The sequence below is a fragment of the Acipenser ruthenus genome, chromosome 1, assembly GCF_902713425.1.
Source record: "Acipenser ruthenus chromosome 1, fAciRut3.2 maternal haplotype, whole genome shotgun sequence".
NCBI lineage: Eukaryota > Metazoa > Chordata > Actinopteri > Acipenseriformes > Acipenseridae > Acipenser > Acipenser ruthenus.
The window spans coordinates 29,966,269-29,984,790 of NC_081189.1; the positions used below are offsets into that span (position 1 = coordinate 29,966,269).

The 18,522-nt window shown below is 35.4% G+C and overlaps 1 protein-coding gene across 2 annotated transcripts in view; it reads left to right on the forward strand.

Annotated features, from left to right (window-relative positions):
* The first annotated feature begins 15,539 nt into the window (after window positions 1-15,539).
* The window catches only part of LOC117408624 (phospholipid phosphatase-related protein type 1), an 88,475-nt gene continuing 85,492 nt past the window's right edge, over window positions 15,540-18,522 (forward strand). For both annotated transcript variants that reach the window (XM_059023418.1, XM_059023406.1), the window contains exon 1: window positions 15,540-15,724. The gene's annotated coding sequence lies outside the window, so the exon portion shown is untranslated. The remainder of the gene's footprint in view (window positions 15,725-18,522) is intronic.

Sequence of the window (18,522 nt, forward strand, 5' to 3'; positions counted from 1 at the left end):
CTGTTACAGGCATATAACACTATAATGAATCTCATTATTATTATTATTATTATTATTATTATTATTATTATTATTATTATTATTATTATTATTCATTTCTTATCAGACACCCTTACCCAGGGCGACTTACAGTCATAAACAAAAAATACATTTCAAGAATCACAGTACTAATACAAGTATTAATACAATGAAGAGCAAGTAATATAAAATACAATGACTTCAGTTCTAGTATGTACAGGTAATCGGACAAAATATGATTCAATATCGGAGCAGATAACAGCGTCAGTGATAGTTACATCAGGCTACGATTAAATGCAAAACACTACAGATTGAATAACACTTGTGGCAGATTACAGTACAGTACTCTGTAAAGTACAGGATTAAATGCAGTAAAATAGGGAGCAGGTAAGTGCAAGTAAAGTGCATTAAGGAAGAGTGATAAAGTGTCCAGAGGGAAAAGAGGAGTTCTACAGGTGCTGTCCGAAGAGGTGAGTCTTGAGGAGGCGCTGGAATGTGGTCAGGGCCTGGGCAGTCCTGACATCTGTAGGAAGGTCATTCCACCACTGCGGAGCGAGGGTGGAGAAGGAGCAGGCTCTGGAGGCAGGGGAGCGTAGAGGAGGTACAGCCAGTCTTCTAGTGCAGGAGGATCGGAGAGGTCGAGTGGGTGTGTAGGGAGAGATGAGGGTCTGGAGGTAGCTGGATGCAGTCTGGTCATCCTAATATTGAATAAGTTAATATCATTGACATCAGCATAAGACCTGTACTTACCTCTCGACTACAGAGCTTGCTCTTTAGTTGAATGGTAAGGCGTTTGTCTTTGAACCGTATGGTTTACGGTCTGTGTCCAGCCCTTGCCTTTCCATTCAATTTAATCGGCTGAAATATCTAAAGGGAAGAATCTTGACATCTTCTTTGCATTATTATAGCTATAGCACGTATGCTGGCTTGTGAAACACGCGCTTCCATTCAATTCAATGGACTGAGATGCCAATTCATTACACTTTGCTTGAGTGAAAATTGGCTAGAATATACAGTTTCTCATATTTCTCCCACTTTGCTAGATATCTGTCTCCTGTACTAATTATATTATTATCTACCAGCCAGTGCAGTCTCTTTCAACCTATGTTCTGCATTAAGCACTACCATGACATTGAAATATTGAGACACAGTAACGGCAACAGTTTTTCCTTCTTTTCAAAATTAAGATTAGAAAAAAGTCATCTTATCTCCAAGGAAGTATTCAGCCTTTTATTTTCAGTAACAGTCTATTTTTTTCTTAGAATAAATTTGTCACATTGATGTATTGTCTTTATTAAAACATATTTATTACATGTGTGTATTGTTTAGTAACCTATAGATATTTTGAAATTGCAGTGCGTAAAATTCTAAATCTAGATGAGTTAAAGTTAAAGTTAGGATACCAAATATGAAAAAAATCGAAACTGTTTAGATTTTTCTGTCAGTTCACACAGTGTCAGATGTCTTTCAGCCAATGAGGATCACACTTCTGGATTTAGCCTATGAACTCCCCCAGCCAGTATGTCTTTACTTGATGAAAAAAAAAAATTGAATATTACATCACTGTTTACTTTTTGTTTTTAACTTAGCATATGATCTCAATGAACAGGAATTGCACATCCTTATAGAATTTTAATGTACACAATTATTGTAGGAAAATGGTCAAATCATGTACATTTCATATTGTACTTTGCCCACCAAGTCTGTGATTGTCATACTAGAGTGATGCATTGATTTTGGAATCAGAATTTGTTTATTCAATCTGATTATTTATGTGTTACAGGATGACAATGACCAATTATATTCACTGAAGGAGACACCTGACATTGATACAATATCATCGCACAGTGCAGGTCTTTACTTGTGATCTGCACATGCATCACACATTGCAGGTCATCACTTGAAGGTAACTTGACAAAGAGCATGTTAAATATTTACAGCTGTCTATGTATTTTTTCCAACATTTAAATATTGATTATTGATGAAGAATTTGGGAGACTATTACATATACAAAGATGAGACAAGGCATTTTTAGTGTTTTACAGAATACGATCACTACTCAGAACAAATTACTATACTAAACAGGGTCCAGTTTCAAATTATTTGGATTTCCGAGCCTAATATACTGAACATACTGTATTTACTAACTGAAAAACAACTCCACTCTAGATAGAGAACCCTATTCACAAAACTCTAACTTGCCTTGATTAACCGCTGGATAGACAGAGGTTAAATCTGCAGTGTCTAGGTAACAGACCAGCAAGCTGTGCTAAAAGAGCAGTGCATACAGAAGGAACTTTATATTAGGCAACTACTGGGGGCAGTGCATTTCAATGACTTACAGTTTTCTGAATAGCTCATAGAATGTCCCTCTTTAAGCCAGATCAATTTTAAAAAGTCCATAAACGTTGACACTGACAATTACTTTACATGACAATGACTTTTGCAACCAAGAATGGAACATTCTTTTTCTAGAATTTAGCTGTCGATTCTGCATCTTACTATACTTTTCTAGATTTTGCAAATGCATCTTGCAAGCATGGATTTACAAAAATATAGGCAGCTTTATTTTTTTTAGAATAAAAGTAGGAGTGGGGGGGGGGGGGTCAAACAATATACTTGTCCCCCGAGAAGGGAAAGTGGGGGGCCATGACCCCCTTGGCCCCTGTGGTGGCGGCGCCCATGGTGCCTGGTAATAGGGCTAAATCATTGATTGGATAATAGGTCGTAGTTAAAATATTTTGAAAAATATGATTGTAATACTGGTACTCTAAATATGCTGAATATGCATTTCTTGTTTATGTTATAAGCGACTTTAGCTATCAACATTATTGCATTAAAAAAGGGCAGCAGTGTGGAGTAGTGGTTAGGGCTCTGGACTCTTGACCAGAGGGTTGTGGGTTCAATCCCAGGTGGGGGATACTGCAGCTGTACCCTTGAGCAAGGTACGTTACTTAGATTGCTCCAGTAAAAACCCAACTGTATAAATGGGTAATTTTGTGTAAAAAAAATAATGTAATTGTATGTAAAAATAATGTGATATTTTGTAACAATGTAAGTCGCCCTGGATAAGGGCATCTGCTAAGAAATAAATAATAATAAAAAAGGGAAAAACAAAAGCATTCGTGTTTTGCTAAGTGCACTTCAAATTAAGAGCATTCATGACAAGGCATTCTATGTGTGATAAGGTTTTCTTAGCTACTGATTATTACTAACCATTGTAATTATTCTTAATGGTATATTGCAGAATGTAGTTTCTGAAACAGAGCCATTAAAACAATTACAATAAAAGAAGTATTTTAATGCAATCCATCACAGTGATTTTACAAAACAGAATGTCAAATGCCATTTCTCTCTTTAGACAAACATCCAATGTGCTTCACATCAGTTTTGAAGCCCTCTTGTTACCATGGCTACATCTTCAGTGCAGGTTATTTATAGCTGCTCATAGTATTCACTACAAGCAGACATCTTTTCTTTGGGAAAGATGAGGGTAAAGGAATGGAAGAAATAAAGAAAATATTATTAAGTAAAACCTGCTCATTATCAATGAACTACAAGTTTTAATACATACATCCATGCAGATGGATAGACATGGCTAAGTGTCTGTGCAACGGAAATTGCTTTGGAGTTATAGGGGCAATTTACGTTGCATTCATTTAACAGGACCAGCAAATAAATTGCCTGGCCAGCAGTAATGCTTATGAAAGTGCTAGAGGTTATTGCTTTGAATTTCAAACTAGGTTTTTATTCACAAGCTTTGCCATTGAGGTTCAGGAATCTTCCCTTAAATGTATTTTACGATTTTAAACTAAACACTGTTGGAACTCGGTGGCAAAATTGGATACCGGCCCTATATTTTTGATTAAATAATGAAATAAGCTGAAATATAAAATATATAACCAAACCTTGTCCAATATGTTAAATGCTGGATTATGTTACTTAACAAAAATACTATAGTTAATTAAACACACAAATGCTTACCATTCATTTGCTCAACAATATTGCAGAATAATATATTTTTATATTAGTTTAAAATGACATGACTTGCCATTGACAGACCCAATGTTTTCTGATCGATATACAGCAAAACAATCTATACAGAGTAAAACTATTGTTTATAGCAGTAAAATCACGTTTCATGCTGTAACTATTGTTCCGGTTGATTGCAACATAATGAAAATTATTTAAAAATTAATACATTTTTCAGTTCTATCTCTGATATATAATTACACTATGGGCTGAATTAGTAGAAACCAATTTCCTAAATTCTACATTACAACAGCAAACAGTCAACGGTGACTGGTTTATCATGTTGGTCTTTGTCCTGTGCCAGTGCAGTTCACTGTATTTATTTTCAGTGTTTATCTTGATTGAAGAATATAATTACAATTATCCATTATTTCTTAAAGAATATATATATGTTTTTTACTATTTGAACTATAACAACACTCATCATTGTTATCATTCTTATTTGAATTCTGAATGTGAAACACCAATACAGTTACACAAACCTCTCTACTCTGGGGTTACAGGCCATTCTCTGGTGCCTCATTTTCAGAACACAATGCTCCAACCAAGGCTGGTGACACATTGATTTAGAGCCTGGGCCCCTGAAACATACAGGCCTTCACGTGCCAGCATCACCATAGCAACCACGGAAGAGTCATTTGCAGAGAAGTCTAGGAAAACCTAGCTTAAGAAACAGAGAATGCCCAATCAATACTAACAAGATTAAATAGACTATTATATTGAGAATGCAAAGTGGATTCTAGTACAGCAGATTTATCAACAGACCTACAAGGAGTGTGCAGATTGCATTCCCCTGAGAGATATAAATCCAGTACTGGATAACTGCCCGCTTATTGTTTGTAGCATGGAGCTCTGCTGGTATCAACTGGTGTACAACAAGAATGGCCCAAATACTTTTTTTGTGTATTTCATGAGGAGGATATGATTCAGTAAAAAAAAAATTACCTTAGTTAATCTGCCAATCTGAGTCTGCAATTAAGCTGTTTGTGAAAATATACAGCATGTTGTGTCTGGGAGTGTTGAGTTGGAAAATGGTTGAATAAAAGCAGATGCACATTTTATCATTACCCAAATAACAGTGATATTCCCGGGACAGTTAAAGGATCATTCTGCTCAATTACCCAAATATATTCAATTGGAGCCTTCCTGAAATGTGTGGTTATAAATGTACTTCAGCTGTCAGTCATCAGAGCAGGGATAAAATAAATAACTATTTATTCATCTTTTTTCAAGCAAATACAAAAATTATTTTATCGGACACGTTTAGGTGTTTGGTTACTTCTTATGTTCTGAAAAAAAGGTGTTCTCCACACAGAAAATGTTTAATCTGAATGTCAAAGGATGTCAAGGGGTGTATTTGAATGTTAAATACCCATCTAATTTAACAGGTAGATGTTTGTTTTTATGAAATTGCCATTTAATACACGAATAGTACATTTTCAATACACACTAAAGGTTTTTCTCTCAAACTTACTAAGCTGTTTAGTCATTTTGAATCTAACAAGCTTTGTGTAAAGAATTTAAAAACTAAAAAAGAAATGCTTTGCCATAATCTTTCAACCCAGATCCTATTTTTTGCATTCCCCTACTTTCTTTAACCTAGTACCTGTACCTGTACAGTACCAGAGGGCCTGGAGTGCAGAAATAGGGGTCTGAGATCTTGTGCAAATTACCTACTAGATAATTTACTACAATGACAATGAATGTGAATGGGAAGGACTGCGGCACTACGCAAACTGACACGGAAGTCGTTTGGTCCACATATCATCTAATGCTGGTTTACAATCTAGGGAAATTATGCCGGTTACCGGCCATCGATGTGAAAACAGCCTCTTAAATTATCGGTCAGCTTCTCTTGAACACCACAAAACCTGAGTCGGATAATTTCCTACACACACACACACACACACACACACACAAAAAACTCCTCCCTTGATGTCAAGTGCCAATGCATGTCAAGTGCCAGTTTAGCTGTTCCGTGAATCCTGTATTCAGGTACTATTTTTTTTTCAGTGGAAGGATACATAATACATTTCTATTTTTTCCTTAAAAAAGCTAGTTTCTGTATTAAAAAAAAAAAAAAAATGTAGCCATTTTATAAGTGAAATAAGCCACACCAGAGTGTACGGTAAGACAATTCTTACCGCACTTCCTGGGTGGGTTATTTCTTACATGTTAGGCAATGTCTCTGTCAACAACTTTAGTTTGTGCTGTACCCTATATGAATACGGGCCACATTGTTCTATACATGTAGGAGCTACAAGCCTAACTTATTGGCAGATACAGACACTTAAAAACCTGATGATGTAGCAACGTATATTATAGTTTTGTGTTGTAGTTGAAGACAGTCCAGAACAACCTCAACCACTGTCGCTGAAGTAGTTTGACAATTTTCCTAATGCTGTAACTGTTAATTGTATCCCAGATACACGGTATTTACTTTTCCAGGGGTATGCTGCTATGCACACAGCAGCTGAACAACTTTGTCAATGGCATTGACAGGACTGCGTTCTTGGAGAAGGAAAGGCACATATAACCTGGTAAAGCACCCTGAACCCTAGAATGCTAAGGAACTATTAGCTGAACAAAAATAACTTCTGATGAGGCATGCATTCAGAATGATTACCAAATACCCAACCCTGAAAGAAGGATGATAATGGAAAGTACCCCCACACCACATCCAAACAGCGGATATAATTGGTGCAATTACTGCAATCGTCAAAGAGGGCCCTTGCTAGTGAGAACTGTTCTGATAATGAAGATGATTCAGTAACTTAGAACTAAGCAGTGTACAGTAAAATATATTTGTATTAATATCTTAAATGCATTACTGGCTGTATGTTTTGTAAAGTATGAATGTGCAACGCTGTTCATTTTGTGTTCTCCATACTTTATGATAAATAATTGAGTCACTGTATAAAAATTGAGTCGCTGTATTAAAACAATACAAAAAATCTATGATACAGCTGTATTAACTGTGCTATATGTCATGCTTCAATTTTCTGGTTATGTACACCTCACACAGAAGCAAGGCCTCAAAGACAAACAAACTTGTTGCCAGCTGTTTCTAAACAGAGGACCCCATATAATGAATTTAAAAGTATAGCTTTCAGGGGTCAGTACATACCCCACAAGGTATTGTTTGTTTATTCTGTTGTACACTTTAAACCCAACTAAGCTGTCACATAGAACAAAACATAGTGGCTAGATAACAGTATGTTCTCCTTAATGTCTATATTTAATGCACTACTTGAATACATAGGGAATTCCTATTGTCGTGGCTAGGGAAGCTGTTCCTTTAGTTAACCCAACTGACTTCTCCTTAGACAGCAGCAAGCCTCAGACGTGCCTGTGTTTACCATGATGGTGATGAAGTTCTGGAAGTAATAAGTAAGTAGGGATAACAGTAATCACCAATTTCAAAATGGCCCCCAAGAGGGTTTTTGGGCAGTTCTGACAGACTTTCTGACCATTACTTCCCATTCCATATTCAGCAGGAGGCTACTGGGAGATCAGGTTGGCTAATTCACCCAAAAGAGCTACAAATGAGAAACAAACAACTTATAAGATGTTTAAGAAACCATGAATTATATTAGTTAGTTGTTTGGTTCCAGTTGAAAGACTGTAGACACAAGCAGATACACTCTTGGGTAATACCTTTACAGGGTAAATTACTATTTATAAAGTAAATATTAGTTTCTATTAATAAACTTCTGTCTAAATTTCACAAATATTACAGTTTATCTCCATAATGTTAATCCAAATACACCAACTCACCATAAAACTAGATGCAGGCATCAATGTACAAAAATGTCTTGATAAATAATATTGTGTTTGAAGAAACATTTGTTTTCTATGTAAACGGTCTGGTATCATGATTCTGTATACAAAACAATATCAAATTTAGTATACAGCACATGCTGCAATAATGTGGTGACAGCACTATTGAAGCTCACAGCTATCGTTTATGATGGGCAGTACATTTGTTATATGCTCATAGATGCCATTGGCTTGGAATTAACAAGTCTAAGGCTTCCAACATCCATCACACAGCAAAAATGTAAAATGCTTATATAGTATTGGTGTGTTAATGTGTCACTACTGGGGTTCAGATTTATATACTCTGTGTGTGTGTGTATATATATATATATATATATTATATATATATATATATATATATATATATATATATATATATATATATATATATATATATATATATATATATATACACACACACACACACACACATATACACACACATATAAACATACACATGACTTACCCAATGTTGTTCTTTTCAAGACCTTTTATCAAGATAACAAAAAAAGTATTCAAATTGTATGTAGACTCATTATAATCTTCTTTAACATGCATGCTATCAATACAGTAAATCACAAAGGCATTCCCAAAGACAATAAAATAAAATTATTAGTTTCATGCAAATACAGCAACTATTTACAGTAAGTATCTGGTTCTGAGAGAAAAACAATTTTAAAAAAACAATACTTATAGTACTGTAACATGTTTGCCTCAATGTGTGCAGTTTTGCTAAAACATCATCACTGTTTTATCACTGGGGCTGATTCAGTCTTGAAGTCAGTTGCTTGTTATTAAAGCAAAAATTGAAGGTACCACAAAAAGGGTATTTTGTATGTAGGGGGTGTGTCACATGATTATAATGTTAACATACTAGTACTGGTATAAGTGTATTTTTATAAGTGAAATACAGGCCCTTCCTGGCAGTTAATGACTGCATCATAGCTCAAGTACCTGTGCCACTGCAACAGGACCACTGAACAGTATTTGTTCCAAATTCATCATGTTACAATTACTGGTAATGGTTCTGCTAGGGTTCTTCTAGGTAATAGGATTTGTGACATGAAAGACATTTTCTTTCTACTATGCCATGCACATGTTTCAGCAAGGGTACTAGTTTGTTTTAATACAAAATGAAAACCCAATAAGCAATTTCCTTTGTTTAGTTCTTTTTATGAAGAAGACCTTGCGAGATGATGTGAGCAACAAGAAGAGTTAACAGAACTCCTGCCAAATGAATCCTCTAACTGTGTCCTGAAAACAGTGATTTGCTCCAATAGGTTTAGAAAATCTTTGTTAATAGCTCTTGACTTCATTTAGAGTTTCCTCATCAAATATTCCTGATGAGGTTTGTGTGATTTTAATTGGATGTGCCTATTGGAGAATTGAAGTCCCTTGATACTCAACAATAATTTGGGCTACTTGAAGTCAATATGTTGGCATGCACAATATCCCAGAGCTCTTTGTTTAAAATGTGTCAGGATATTCACAATAGAATTAATACCACATATTTAAAATGCGTAATTACTTAATACACCAATAAGTCATTTCCCTTCATACTAAAATTATTGGAATTAGGATTGATTTTATTTGACATACAGTATTTATTTAACTTGGCATTGTACATTTTTAATAGGTTTATAAAACATGTCAACACATACCTGCTTTCTTTATTCTTCTTTAATGGTTTGTTTCAGGTCCTGTCACAGATTATTATTGCACCAAAGATAAACTTGATGAAGAAAGCTGTTCTGCACTTAACAGCTGGTTATTTCTTATTTGATATTGTATACTTAAATCTGCCATGCCCTAAACGGTTAAAATGTACAGACAGCGAACTGCTTACTGTATGTATCAGTACATCATTTGTTTTACATATTTAATTTCTGCTTTAATGAAAGTCCTACCTTGACTCCCAGTATAAGATCATTCAAGTTGAAGGGTGAGGGGTGAAGGCAGTGAAGAGAATAAAGGTTATTACAGTTTTAAAAAAAATGTTAAAAGGCGTAATTACTTATCAGCAAGCAATGTTCTTGCCAAAACATTATGGCAACATTTTGAAGCAACGCAGAGGCACATACTGTAAATAATGGTATACAAATAATGGTATAAAAATACTCTGAACAGTAATTTAACTGCGCCAACCTACAACTATGTTGTTTTATATTACTGTATATAGTGGAAAAAAATGTATTCCTTTCAAATCAACTGCCTTTGCACTTGCTTCACCAAAGAAATTCTTGTCAAAAAATAAACGAGTGCTAGATTCTAACAAGCATTTACAGGAAGTAAGAAATGCAGGTGCGTAATAGTCTGGGCTAATTTCTAATTTGCATAAGTATAAGAAACTATGGATTATAATTACCCAGAACCAATTATTATCCATCTGCAGGGTTTATGTGTATACATTATGGTGGCACAGTACCTTTGTCAACCATTGGTTACTATCAACAGAATAATTATAGGGGGCTGGATTTCTGGTAAGGAGTGACAATTTTGCTCTCGTAATGCTTCTATTCAACAAAGGTTTTGTAAAGTGTCAATGTGCAATATGTGTAGCCTAAAAGCCGACATACACAATGATAACAAAAAAAAAAATAGCATCTCATGCCCAGGGCTCTAAATTTGCAACAAGGGCAAAATGACCTTCAGTTCAATACATTTGTAAAAATGTATTGAATATGTGTAAAAAAAATAATGTAATTGTATGTAAAAAATAATGTGATATCTTGTAACAATTGTAAGTCGCCCTGGATAAAGGCGTCTGCTAAGAAATAAATAATAATTTGTAGAGGGCACCAAGGCCACTAAACTTAACTCAGAGTGTAGGATGTTGTGTAATTTTGCTTATAATTCATATATAAAGCTAATTATTGGCTACAGAAAGAAGCAACACAGTTTAACTTAATAGTAACTATTTATTTAGTCCGACAATGCAGTTTTATTTATTTATTTATTTATTTTTTTTGTCAACCAGCAGCGTAGACAGGGCTCCAGACTAAATGTATGCCTTCGTAGCCAATGGCTGTTAGGCCAGAAAAAAACTGCCAAATCCAGTTGCTGAGTGCCACTTAAAGAGCAAGTTGGTTGCTACCATATTCAACTACTTAAAATATAACTACTTGTTAAGACACTATAGTACTGCACTATGGATACTGGAGTAGTGGTTAGGGCTCTGGACTCTTGACCGGAGGGTTGTGGGTTCAATCCCCAGTGGGGGACACTGCTGTTGTACCCTTGAGCAAGGTACTTTACCTAGATTGCTCCAGTAAAAACCCCAATGTATAAATTGGTAATTGTATGTAAAATAATGTGATATCTGTATAATGTGAAATAATGTATAATGTTAAAGTTGTAAGTCGCCCTAGATAAGGGCGTCTGCTAAGAAATAAATAATAATAATAATAACTAAAACAGCAACTTATGTTAGTACTCGCTTGTTTGTTGCCTCATTCTGTTGAATAGGTAATCTGTGCAGCTGATGACTGCAGTGAACTCCACATTTTATATATGAGATATTTTGCAAGTGTTGTGTTGGGAATTGGTGACCGTACCTTGAACTGTGTCCAATTGTAATGGTAAATAGCATACTGCAACTCGCATGCTCAGTGTTAGTGGAGTCCTGATCGGAGAGCATGCAACACAGCCATATCTCTCTCTCTCTCTCTCTCTCTCTCTCTCTCTCTCTCTCTCTCTCTCTCTCTCTCTATATATATATATATATATATATTACTGTACATGTAACAATTTATTGTTTCAGTAAAAAAAAAAAAAGTTTCAGTGAGTTTGCCTGCTCCATAATTCAATTCATGATTCTAACCTTCTAAAATCCAGCAATGGAAAAAGTTAATGCTTTACTATTTAAACACTGAAAAGCTTGGCACAAGATAAAAACAAAATAGCTCAATTTGAAAATATCTGGGGCAAGATGTTGGAGGATCTCCGGCTCTCCGATTCTTAGTTGAAAAAAAAAAAAAAAGTGGATAAATACATGTTTTATCTTTTCTTTAATTGTTTGTTCGCTGTGTTCCTTATTTTGGAAATGTAGAATAACAAGTTATTGTACAACAGTTCCTATGGTATGTAATGGTTTTGCAGTGTGGCAGTGTGGTCCAGTGGTTAAAGTCCAGAGCGTGTACCCAGAAGGTCACCTGTTCAAACCCCATCTCTGCCACTGACTGACTCACTGCGTGACCCTGAGCAAGGCATTTAACCTCATTGTGCTCCAACCTGAGGATGAGATGTTAAATCAATGTCTTATTGTATGTGACTCTGCATATAAAGCACAGTTCACAGCCTACCTCTGAAAAGCACTTTGTGATGGTGGTCCACTATGAAAGGCGCTATATAAAGATATATTATTATTATTATTATTATTATTATTATTATTATTATTATTATTATTATTATTATTATAAGTGCATAGGTTCAAATACCTTATAATGTGAGACCCCCCACCCCCCTTCCCCCATTGTTTTACTGTCGTTTATTGTCTTTTGGTTTTGTGTAATTGTCTGTTAAAGCAAAAGGTAAAACAATAAACTTAGTCCAAGATTATTGCTAATCAGGGTCTATAAAACCATTTCACGTAGGGACATAATTTAGGTTTTCTCATTTTACTATATATTCCTACTTAAGAAATCAATACAAAAGAGTGAATTGGTCTGTGAAGATAAATCAATAGGGCATTGTTTACTGCTTCTACACAGAAGATGCTGTAAGCTTTTGACAACAATAAATAGAAACTGTATGACAGATGATGATTGGGGGGGGGAGGGGCTTCTTGAGAGATTCCAATTTAAAGAAACCAGTGTAACTGCATGTATTTCTAAAAGGCCAAAAAGTAATACTCCATAGCATTTGAAATACAAGCTTACATCTACTGTCAAATTATTACCAGTAACGTGTCAAGAAATCAAATTCTAAATATCCTACAATTATAGCTGGTGGTTATAGTACAAGACCTTTGATTTTCTATGTTATACTAAGAACATTCAACTCAAGTTTCATCGCACAAGTTTCTCTGAATCAAATCTACAGTAAGTTTCACGAAAATAAATAAATAAAATAAATACTGTAAATAGTGAATATGTGGCCAATTCACTAATCTTGCAGAAGAATTTGGGGGAGAAATCTGTAGTAAAGTCTTTTGGAAAGAGTTCCTGGTTCACTTTTGAGACTGTTCCTTGTGAAACAGCACTCTCTATCCTTTACAGTCTTCTATACAAATGTAGCAAACACTGTCCATTGGACCTCTACCAAAGTCTGCCAGGTCTCATGTCTTGCCCACCATAAATAAAACTGACTTGCAACAGGGATACGCACATTTTTATACAATACATTTCAGGGAGGTCATTTGCATTACAGATGAATCAGGCATGTGGGAGACAGGTACTATCAATACCCTCCAATTCAGATAAGAAACATGCATACTGTGTTTATTTTGAACATGTGTTTAGTAGAGAGTTTTACTGAACCTTACATCTTTGCACAAATGGATAAAGGAGGTTGAAACAAGGCTGTCAATCAATTAGTTGTGCTCTTGGCATCTGCAGTATTTCTCCTATTCTGTATGGAACTGCAATGACTCAGATTATTATCCTTTCAAGTGCCTCTTCATTTGCCCATCACCACAACCCATCTATAAATACAAAAACATTCTTTAATATTAGATTCTAAGGTAAGACCGATGAGAAACTAAAGCAGATAAAGATTTTGACCAGGGACTCAGTCAGTCTAATCTGTTCAGCTGATATTTGCTCTGCTTTGGATACAGAACCCAATCAATTTAGTTGCTAGTTTTAATCATAGTTTTCATGCAACTAGTATTGGGATCTGGGTCTGTTCTTTATGGGTGAGAAATTGTATAGCATTTATATATAAATGCTATACAATGTGGCTGTTCCACGCTTTAAAAACCAGACCTGTGGCTATGGGATTAAGGTATTTATGCAGTTTTAGGGTGTCTAGCTTCATTGAGTACTTTTAAGCTTGTTATTTTACCAATTTTTCACTTTTTTCTCACTCTTCACTCTCTTCTAAACTATATTATATTTCCCTACTGCTTTGATGTTTTCATTTGATACCTTACCCCAAGCTACAGGAGCTCACAAGCACAAGGTTGGTGAAGCTTTCTGGACTTTTACATTGGATCACCTGAGCTCTAATGGGACTCAATGAAGAATATGACTTCAGCTGCTTTCTCCCTGATAGATACATTATTGGATACTTGTGCTTGGTAATACAATGATTTAATTAATCACAAACATTTTCTGGGTATGTGCATCCATGAAGATTTTTTAATACGTTTGGGAAATATAATTAAATTGCGTTGTGAATAATGTAATACTGAAATGTATCATTATAAATATACCTATTTTTAAATATTTGCATTGTAACACAATAGTTTTGTTTAAAAACATCATTATGATGATTTGAATTGTTAACTTTGAATGTTAAAATCAATAATGAACTCATTGAGGTCCTGTGCTAATGTATTTTAATGGCGAGTGCTGTGGCCTTGATGAAGGCCACCTGGCCGAAACATTGCTCTGTTTTTAACTTTGTTCTTTTTATATAATAAATAATAAAGAATGGAAATGTGATCTACAAGCTATTAGTATGGTGTTGCACCTCTACTTGCATTAATAATGACATGGTAACAAAATGTGTAATGTTCATGAATATTTTTTAAATGATATGACTCACTTGGCAGAGCTGTTGCTGTTCTACGGCATTACAGAAAGGGCAATTTATTTTTCTGCATAACATAAAAAAAGAAAAGCCAATGGAAATAAAGTCTTCCACATGCCTCTTTCCTCCATTGAAGAACATCTGGCCTGCAGAATGTTATGTGCAAGGGGCACATCCCTAATATCGTGTATGATTTTGTGTCTGCGGTTTGTACAGACATATGATTTACTTACAGCGTAGCTTCTCCCAAGTTGAAAAAAATAACACATTTCTATAGAAATTCTGTTTTTAATGTGAAGAGTTATGTGTGACAAGTGTGCGTGGCACAACTGAACACACTTACAAACATGTATCAAGTCGTAAAAGCAAAAGCGACAAAAAAGAACATGATTTAATTTCCACCAATAAATGACAAGGAAATAAAGGGTGTGCAGCAAGGGGAACATATTGATTCGAACAGCACACAACTCCTATTCTGTATATGAGATTCATTGAACAAGTCTCATCTCAAGCACAGATAAAAACAGTTCACTGGTTGAAAGCCTTCAGAAAAGATGTCAAATGTGTTCATGTTGTTGTTATTACATGTTTTCCCTATTCATAACACGATTGCCATCATTGGGTATAGGGCTTTAGAATTGTGATTGACTTAAATATTTGCATAGGTTTTTTTTCGTTTGTTTATTCCTTTTACTTTGACAAAAAATGGTTCTTGAACTCCTAACTCTGAACCTACTGTAGTGGACTCCAAACCTCCAGAGTACTATTGTGAGCTTCAGTGGAAATCAAAGGCAAGTTGGGAGGGAGCTGAGGTTGTAAGAACAGGTCACTAAAGTAGAGTCAGTCACTGCGTGCCAGCCCTGAATGTTCCCTTTTCACAATAAGAACCTTGATTAACATCGGTGCTAACCCATTACACAGAAGCTTGTCTATTTGTCTCTTTCTCTTCATGCCTGACTGACTGCTGTGTGCCTGCGCGCGCACGCTCCGCCCCCTACTCACAGCCTCTATTCAGCCTCCTAAACAAACACGATATCCTTTAATCACAACCCGAACTGTGAATACCGTGTTGGAGAAACCCTGGAAAAGAAGATGAAGAAGTATTTTGGATTTTTCTTCGGGGTTTCATCACTATAAGAAAAAAAAACAAACAAATAGCAAGGTAAGTGATGGAAGGGGGCGGTGGGTACAAATGCAATCATGTGCGGAACATTGACTCGCTTTGCTATTGTCTTCAGTTGCATTCTGTGATTTCAATATTGTTGTCTGTGTTTTTGTCTCAGAAGTTTTTTTTTTTTTTTTTTTTAATTATAAGGAGTCATATAATTAGTTTTCTTTTTTTGCGACAAAGAATCTGCAAAAGTGTATTGTGTGCGTGAAGTAGCATCACTTTGTATAATTTATTGACTATACAGAAAGCTGTTGAACATTCGATTCCTTTCTTTCGGTGCTGTATATATTTATCACTGAAAGAATGAACCAAATCTTTAAAATATCATGCAAACACATTTACATTTTTTTAGCCTAACTATTTCTTGTTCTGTATATTTAATATTGAGACGCATAGCATAGCTGTAGTGTAGCTATAGGGAGCACAGTCGCTTTCAGAATACATTTGGGATTTCTCATCCCGTTTGGTTTGGATGAACGGTGAATTCTACGGTATACTAGGTAGGATGGAAATTCGAGGAAATGTGATAGGTATGTCTGTGTGTGTTTGACTTCATTAAGTATGCTATGTCTTAAATTTTAGCCTATACTCTTACAAAAGGTGCCTTGGTCACCAGAGGCTATATTTTAAATAACTTGAGGGGGAGGTATATGTACCGTTGCATTGATTTGTAGCTTTAAATGAAGATGGATGGAACCCCATGAGTGAAATGAGCCCTTGTAAAATGATTTTTTTTACCCTGAAATGGTTGCCCTATGCATTTGTAATTACAAATGGTTTAAATTTAAGGTATTCTAAGGAATTTGACTGGGATGCCTTCGCTCCACCCTAAAACAGAAAAGCCTCCAGAACACAGTGCTGATCAAACACCTTTTTCTTTTCTTTCTGAATTTAGAAAGCAAAATACATTTTTTGGTTAAATTTCGAGCCATGTTTATTTGAAAACAAAAGGGGGCTGTTTTGTTGTACATTTCTGTACAGTGTCCTGGCTATACATTTAACAGCATGGACAGTTTCTGTTTATGTTGTCGCGAGAGGCTTCTCAGTTTTGACATGTTTGAATGAATCATTTTATATAAGAACCAAGTAGGATAAGGTGTTTGGTTGAAACTATTACCGTCATCACACTGCTGTATACTTTTTTGGAGCTCTGTGCAGTATGGAAAGCAATTTCAGCACCAGGGAGCGAATGTCCATAAGGGCTGCGTTAGTACGCCAAAAGAACAGGGACAGAAACAGACCTGGGCAGTATTCAACTTCAAAGAGACATATTCAACTTCAAATAGACATATTCAACTTCAAATAGACCATCATTTAGTAAAAGTAAAACGACAGATTTAAACAACGTTGCCATATTTGTTCCAAAAAAGACATTAAATTCACGTTAGTGATTTCAACATTAGATGTTTTTTTTTTTGTTTTGTTTTGTTTTTTTTATTAACGGTTTGCTTATGATTAATAGTTTGTTTGTTTTTTGTCTTAAAAAACAAAACATAGTACTCTGGATCTAAATTCGCCAATAATCTCTCATCAATCATTAAGAAATCAATTTTTTAAAAAGCCAATTAACACAGACCTCAGCTGTTTAAATAGATCCTTGTTTTTTACTGCACTTTTATGGAGCTTCCATTTACCATTCACTGATCTGTTTCATTTTGCATTGGGTGTTTACATTATGAATGCATGCAGTATACAGAAATATGTACTGTATTATCCCATGCTAGGGATGCATATTGATGTCACAATGTGTATGTCACAATTCAGACTTTTACATATAGGCCTACTGTATCAAGCCCTTTCATTTGTAATGAAACTTTTCGGGGCATTCTTTGGTAAACGTAAATCAATACATGTGGGTTTTGCATGATTTGTGATTTGAAATAGTGTTGATTCCCTTCTGTGGATACTTGTCTTGTCTTTCAGTAAAGAACAAGTAAGGAGCTAGACTGAGGCGTAGAAGATACAGTACAAGCCATAATAAATACTGTACCACCAAGAACCAATGCTCTGCCTGCAGTATATCACTTCTTTCTGTGTAAAGTGTTGGTTAACTAGTGTTTCAGACATATTACTGGAGATCAGGGTGAGAAGAGTTCCCTAAAGCATTGTCACAGCCTTCAGACCAGGTTATCAGATCAGAAATCTTTTTTTGGCCCTGCTGTCAGGAAGTGTTAACAGCTGACAATTGTTTTAAACATGTCTTTAGGCTTACATCTGCTAGCACGCTGATAGAAGTAAAGCTCCCATTGCATCGCCACTCAAGTTTTACTATAAGCCTAATCACGTGAACAGTAGAGATCACAAGAACAGGTGCTGAAAACCAGGAATTGCTTAAGACTGCTATGCTGTGGGAGTCTGGACCATCTTTGGAAAGTTGTTGCATTGCATGGTGCAATATGTAGAATATTGACAGAATAGAGCCACACTCGTGGCATGTGGAAATTCCTATTGTCATGTAGATTATTATGCACTCAATCAAGGTCCTTCCCTCATACCTGTGCAAGGTGTACTAAATCTGCAAAAAGCTCTCTCTAATTTGGTGCTCAGCACCTAAAAACATGACACAGGTTTTGTGTGGTAAATTATAAAAAAGCTTCACCTTCAAGATGTTGCTCACTGAGAACATTTTATGTTTAGTTTTACAGTACAAGTATGAATGCCGTTATCAGAGGTGCTACAATAATGATTCTGTAAGCAACAAATTAATAAGCATGCACATTATTTTATATAAGCTTCAATGATATGTACAGTGATCACAGTTATTTTTGTATAAATACAGCATCTGAGTC